The sequence below is a fragment of the Nannospalax galili genome, unplaced genomic scaffold, assembly GCF_000622305.1.
Source record: "Nannospalax galili isolate Female #2095 unplaced genomic scaffold, S.galili_v1.0 scaffold237, whole genome shotgun sequence".
NCBI classification, from domain to species: Eukaryota; Metazoa; Chordata; class Mammalia; order Rodentia; family Spalacidae; genus Nannospalax; species Nannospalax galili.
In genome coordinates, this window is record NW_008339924.1 from 2,025,467 (window position 1) to 2,032,949 (window position 7,483).

Consider the following 7,483-nt stretch of genomic DNA (forward strand, 5'->3'; position numbering starts at 1 on the left):
TGCCTCTGCCTCTCAAGTGCTGGGATTAAAGGCATGTGCCACCACGCCCGGCCTTGACCACATTTTTTAGTATCTCCCCCTTCTCTGTCCACCTGCTGACATCACCCTCCCTCAACATGGGTATTCCTCAAAACTCTATTTTAAACTTCTAGTTTCAACCATTTCCTAAATGAAGGTGATGCAAACAGTACCTAAGCTGAGATTACTCACTCACTGCTTGACTCAGATATGTAATTGTCCACCAGGCTTGTAACTAGGAGACTAGGGCATACAGGCATGCCACAAGTTAAAACCGTGTATATTCCCATCACTACCACCCAATGTAACATCATCCCCAGCCTGTTCCACTCTCTTCATACCCAAAAATTATTTGGTAAACATTTCTAAGAAGGTACTTCAACCTGATTCTGAGCTAGCTGGGCACACAGAAATAATACTATGGCAACAACAAAGCAGCAGAAACTCGCCTTCACTTAACAGTCACATGAGCAGACCTTGCAGTGGACCACAGTAAGGGCTATGATAGAGGTGAGCACGCCGGCCAAGGACAGAAAACAGCAACAGGATCCTGAGTATACACGAGACTGTGCTCCCGCACAGCTACTGCCTCAGCATACCATGGAAGTGAGTCTTGCTCACTGCAGTATTGTCAGGCTCTAGAGTAAACCCAATTGAGCATGGTGAGGCCTCTGCCCCTTCCACCTCCATCCTGTAGGGAGGGCAATCCATTTGAAACCCAAACCCGGCTTTAGTGGCGGTCACTGTCCTCGCGGTCTAGGGGGCAAGTTCTCTTTCAAGAGGCAAACGTTTCTGGGCACCCACCAAGCCTGGCCGCCACCTTCCGTAAGGCCGCGCGCAACTGCCTTGCCTAGCCCCATCCTCCCAAGGCCCGGGGCTCTCGAGGGGCGCTTTGTTCTCACTGCGGCCTCGCGAGGGCTGGGGGACCCGGGACGCCACCGACGCGCTTGCCCCAAACAGCCCTCGGACCGCTCAGTCCAGCCGCTCAGCTCACCTGCTCAGCAGACCACACCACACTAGCGGCTGGGCCGCGTCCCTGCGGCTGCTACGCAACCGCACCAGGACCCCGAGCAGGGCTGTCCGCCTAGAGCCCGAAGGACGCCGCGCGGCGCGGGCTGACTAGCGCAGTGCCTGATTGGCAGGCAGACTTTCTAGTGGCACCCTAATTACCACAGCAACAGACTAGCTATTGGCTTGGTGCAGGGGTGGGGACCGCAGGTTGCTGCAGCTGTGATACCTTGATAGGATTAAATCTAAACATGTTTCTCTACTTTATTAAACTGAGGGCTGAGATGTATACAGCACATGAAGTCGTGTGAATGTGTGCATTTTAGGAAAAATTTAGCAAAAGAAAATTCTCTGAATGCGCAATGATAAAAAATTAATTCAAAATGAAATTTGTAATGAATCTTGGTGTTTCTGGGAGCGCTCCCCTTGTGCAATCTTATGGATTCTGTAAGCCTTAGCTTTGAACACTGCTCATGTTAAACTGCCTCAGACAGTCAGGAATACTGGAGGGTTTTAGGGTTAGGGTTAGAGAGTTAGGGTTAGGGTGTTAGGGGTTAGGGGGTTAGAGGTTAGGGTTTAGGGTTTAGGGTTAGGGTGTTAGGGTTGGGGTTGGGGTTGGGGATAGGGGTTAGGGGTTAGGGTTAGGGTTAGGGTTAGGGATTGGATTAGGTTAAGGTTAGATTTAGGGATAGGTTTCTGGATACGTTTAGGGTTAGGGTTAGTGTTAGGGGTTAGGGGCTAGGGATTAGGGTTAGGGCTAGATTAGGGGTTAGGGTTGGGGTTAGGGTTAGGGTTAGGGTTTTAGTGTTAGGGTTAGGGGTTAGGGTTAGGGTTAGGATTTAGGGTTAGGGGTTGGGGTTAAGGTTTAGGGTTAGGGTTTGGGATAGGTATAGGATTAGAGTTAGGGTTAGAGGTAAGGTCAGGATTAGGGTTAGGGTTAGGAATAGGGTTAGGGATAGGGTTTGGGTTAAGGATAGGGTTAGGGTTAGGATTAGGTTTAGGGTTAGGAATAGGGTTAGGGTTAGGGATAGTGTTTTGGGTATGGTTAATGTTATGGATAGGGATATAGTTAGGGTTAGGTATAGGGTTAGGATTATGGTTAGGATTAGGGTTAGGGTAGGGTTAGGGTTAGGTTAAGGGTTAGGGTTAGTGTTAAGGTTAGGGATAGGGGTAGGTTTAGGTATGGGGTTAGGGATAGGGTTAGGGTTTGGGATAGGGATAGGATTAGGGTTAGGGTTACTGTTGGGGTAGGGTTAGGGTTAGGGATAGGTTTAGGATTGTTAAGGTTAGGGATAGGATTAGGGTTAGGATTAGGGTTAGGGATGGGGTAGGGGTAGGGTTAGGGATCAGATTATGATTAAGGTTAGGTTTAGGGTTAGGGAATGGGTTGTGGATATGTTTAGGGTTAGGGTTAGGGTTAGAGTTTGGGATAGGGATAGGGTTAGTGTTAGGGTTAGGTATAGTGTTAGGGTTAGGGTTAGTGTTGTTAGGGATTGGTTTCGAGTTAGGGTTAGGATTATGGTTAGGGATAGGTTAGGGTTAGGGTTAGGGCCTCCTGCCTCTGCCTCCTAAGTGCTGAGAATATAAGTGAACAGATGCCACTATAGTAAGGATTATAAGTTTTTAAAAAGACCACTATAGAGGTGAAGTGTCCTTCCCATAATATCCTATGGAGGGGAAAAACCTGTGACAAGCCCACCACCAATGAATGGTGAGGCTTACCTTAAGCACACAGGGATATACCTATTGGGTTTCTCCACCAAAAGCAACAGTGCAGGAGACAGAACCAGGGCTCTGTGCTTGCAATATAAGTGCCCTGCCACCAAGTTACACCCCCATCCTGAAATCCATAAAAAAATTTTTTTTAAGATTTATTTTTATTTTTAATGTGTGTGTGTGAGGGGTGCCCACAAAGGCCACAAGACGGCATCCAATCACCTCAGGAACTAGAGTTATAAGCAATTAAGCTAGCTCTTTTTCCAGTCTCTATTTTTAATTACCTTTCAAAAATCCTAAACCATGCCTGTAATCCTAACACTTTGGAGGTGGGGGCAGAAAGATCAGGAGTTCAAGGATATCCTTCATTGCATGGAGAGTTTGAGGTAAGCCTGGGCTACATGAGACCCCGTTTCAGAAAGAAAGAGAGGTAGGGAGAAAGAGGGAGGAAGGAAGAAAGAAAAAAATAAAAAAATTAACTATGGTTTGAAATGCAAAAAGGAAAAGATCTCTCCCATCTCTGTCCCCAACAAAACCATTTCCTTGTGAATCATTCTAGAGGTATTTTATGCACAGACAGGTAATTATATATGTTTATAATGCCCCACCTTTCTTACACAGTGCCAGCAGCCTGGCCATATCGCTCTGCACAAAACTGCAGAGTTTCTTGGTCTGGTGAGACCCTGTAGACAACCCAATTTTATTTTGTTAAAAAATATTATTTTTATTTTATGTGTATGTATGTATTGCCTGCATGTATGTAAGTGCACCTATGTCATACAATGCCCATGGAGGACAGAAGAGGCTGTCAGATCCCCTGAAACTGGAGTTGTTAGCTACTATGCGGGTATTGGGATTCGAACCTGGGTCTTTTGTAAGAACAGACAGTGTTCTTAAGCCCTGAGCCATCTCTCCAGCCCTGACAATCCAATTTTACCTCCAGAAGGGATGGGTAATTTACATTCTGTATATGGAGGGCCTGGCTACATCCACCAGCAGCAGCATTGTTATGTCAGATTGTAACAGTGTGATGGCACCTTGAATCATTGTGATGTCACATTTGAGGATAGTGATGTGAAGGCATATTGTGACATTTTGATGATATATTGGAGAAATATAATGGCACTTGGGGAGTTAGTGTTGGCACTTTGTAGCATTGTGGTGTCATTTTGATGCGTTGTGAAGTCAAATTTTAACATTGTGAAGTCATACAGTAACACTCTAAGTGGCATTTCGAATATTCTGATGGCACACTGATGCATTGTGATGTCACATTGGGGCATTGTGATGTAACACTGGATAATTGCGATGTCACAATGGAACACTATGAAGAGATATTGTAAACTTGTGATGGCATATGGAGCAATATAGTGGCTATTGTGGCGAGGGTGTTGTCACACTAGAGCATTGTGACGTCCCAATGGATCTTTGTGACGTCCCAATGGAGCATTGTAAAGTCAGATTGAAACACTGTGATGGAACCATGGAGCCTTGTGATGTTACATTTGAGGACTGTGGTGTGACAAGGGAACATTGTGAAAAGGTATATTGTAACATTGTGAGGATATATTGGAGGTATATAATGGCACTTGGTGAGTTCGTGTTGGCACTTTGGTGCATTGTATTTTCATATTGAAGCATTGTGAAGTCAAATTTGAACATTGTGAAGTCATATTCTAACACTCTGAATGGCATTTTGGAATAACCTGATGTCACATCGGAGCATTGTGATGTCACACTGGGTAATTGTGACGTCACAATGGAACATTGTGAAGACATATTGTAACATTGTGGTGGCATACAGAGCAATGTAATGGCACATGGGACGAGAGTTTTGGCATATTGAATCATTGTGACGTCACAATGGAGCACTGTGAAGTCAGAATGTAACAGTGTGATGGCACCATTGAGCATTGTGTTGTCACATTTGAGGGTTTGATGTGACAAGGGAACATTGTGAAGGCATATTGTAACATTTTGATGATATATTGGAGAAATATAATGGTACTCGGGGAGTTAGTGTTGGCACTTTGTAGCATTGTGGTGTCATTTTGATGCATTGTGAAGTCAAATTTGAACATTGTGAAGTCATACTGTAACACTCTGAATGGCATTTTGGAATAACGTGATGTCACATCGGAGCATTGTGATGTCACACTGGGTAATTGTGACGTCACAATGGAACATTGTGAAGACATATTGTAACATTGTGGTGGCATACAGAGCAATGTAATGGCACATGGGACGAGAGTTTTGGCATATTGAATCATTGTGACGTCACAATGGAGCACTGTGAAGTCAGAATGTAACAGTGTGATGGCACCATTGAGCATTGTGTTGTCACATTTGAGGGTTTGATGTGACAAGGGAACATTGTGAAGGCATATTGTAACATTTTGATGATATATTGGAGAAATATAATGGTACTCGGGGAGTTAGTGTTGGCACTTTGTAGCATTGTGGTGTCATTTTGATGCATTGTGAAGTCAAATTTGAACATTGTGAAGTCATACTGTAACACTCTGAATGGCATTTTGGAATAACGTGATGTCACATCGGAGCATTGTGATGTCACACTGGGTAATTGTGACGTCACAATGGAACATTGTGAAGACATATTGTAACATTGTGGTGGCATACAGAGCAATGTAATGGCACATGGGACGAGAGTTTTGGCATATTGAATCATTGTGACGTCACAATGGAGCACTGTGAAGTCAGAATGTAACAGTGTGATGGCACCATTGAGCATTGTGTTGTCACATTTGAGGGTTTGATGTGACAAGGGAACATTGTGAAGGCATATTGTAACATTTTGATGATATATTGGAGAAATATAATGGTACTCGGGGAGTTAGTGTTGGCACTTTGTAGCATTGTGGTGTCATTTTGATGCATTGTGAAGTCAAATTTGAACATTGTGAAGTCATACTGTAACACTCTGAATGGCATTTTGGAATAACGTGATGTCACATCGGAGCATTGTGATGTCACACTGGGTAATTGTGACGTCACAATGGAACATTGTGAAGACATATTGTAACATTGTGGTGGCATACAGAGCAATGTAATGGCACATGGGACGAGAGTTTTGGCATATTGAATCATTGTGACGTCACAATGGAGCACTGTGAAGTCAGAATGTAACAGTGTGATGGCACCATTGAGCATTGTGTTGTCACATTTGAGGGTTTGATGTGACAAGGGAACATTGTGAAGGCATATTGTAACATTTTGATGATATATTGGAGAAATATAATGGTACTCGGGGAGAAATACCATTCTCTCCAGTGACATTTCCAGGAGAAAATAGTCAGTGAAAGTGCTTACCTAATAAAGAGAATCATCATTGGAGGCCACACCTGGGGGAGCAAAAGAAGAGTTACCAAGGCACAGAAATGCAAGGCTGACTAAGGTTTTCTGATTTCTAGATGAAGGCGGTAACAGATGAAGGTGATTGAATGCAGGGGAGGTAGCCCACGATCAGTTAAAGAATTAGCTCCCTGGCATGACCCATGGTGGGTTAAGGCTTTCCAGTGTGTATACCCTTGGGTCATACATACACCTCAGCAACCCCTCAGTTATTATGGTAAGCAAGCTCAATAAATTCATTGGTTCCCCGGTAAAACTTTAGTCAACATTGGCTTGACACCAGAACCTTAAAAGGGAATAAGCATTGCTTAACATCCCCAGGAAAAGAAGTCTCACAACAGATGGAAAATTTATTTGTTAATGATATTATGTCTCACAATTATTTAAAAAAGAAAATGAGAATGTAAAAGATGTTAAAAGGATATGGGAGATGAAGAAAAAATGAGAAAGCCTAAGCAAGTGATGAAGGTCTGTTTAGGTTTGTCACATAAAGAATGAAACACAATATGCACATAATCTTAAATTTTCTATGGTCATAGTTTAGTCCACTAGTTTAAAGAACAAAATATATAGCTAGTCAAGGTTTATCTGAGAATATTTGATTTTTTACCCAATCCTTATCTATATAGCTCATGATAATTAAAAGCACCAGACTGGTGGAACTAACATTATTGGATGTCTAACAGTCATACTTTGAGGACTATACTAATTTGGTCAAAGGGACTTAAAGGACAGTTTTTGCCCCTTGCCCTTCAAGGTCAACTAAATTCCAGGGACTACGGAGCATCTCTCAAAATGTCCTGTAACTGTAGTAAGCCACCTGTCCTCTTGATCAAGGAGGCCGTGGAGACCCCATGAGATGGACTTGAACCAGTGTCCAGTCTACACAGAGGAGGGTCAACACAGAGGAAACATTTCCACCATGCTTCCAAGTGAAGCCAGCCACAGTTGAGCAGGACCTTTGACTTATCGTGACATAGCTGGAACTGGTAAAAGAAAAGAGCCAGGGACTCCTTCCAAGCCCACATGACCCCTGAGGAAGAGATCCTCAAATGATCTTAAGAGTAAAAATAAATTGGTTTATTTGGGCCAGCTGTATGGTCTTAAACACCCAAAAGGCAAGTATAACCAAAGATTAAAGTGATCAGTATAATTCTTTAAGAATCCATGTGTACAGCTTAAGGCTATATAACAAGAAACAATGCCAGACAGGAGATACCTCCTACTAAGTTGCTGGTCAGGGTAGTCTAAGAGACTCTGGAAATAACAGCCTTTAATTGTCTCATAGAACTTGAAAGTAAGATCCTATTGCTGAAGACATGACATACTTTGGACACAGGACTTGGAGTTGGCATTGCTCAACATGAGT

The 7,483-nt window shown here is 43.3% G+C and overlaps 1 protein-coding gene across 5 annotated transcripts in view; it reads right to left on the reverse strand.

The window, feature by feature from the left end:
* Window positions 1-1,134, reverse strand: part of Rabl2b (RAB, member of RAS oncogene family like 2B) — an 11,299-nt gene extending 10,165 nt beyond the window's left edge. For 4 of the 5 annotated variants that reach the window (XM_017798606.2, XM_017798608.2, XM_008834795.3 and 1 more), the window contains exon 1: window positions 1,013-1,134. The gene's annotated coding sequence lies outside the window, so the exon portion shown is untranslated. The other variant, XM_017798607.2, reaches the window with a different exon arrangement.
* Window positions 1,135-7,483: the final 6,349 nt, after the last annotated feature.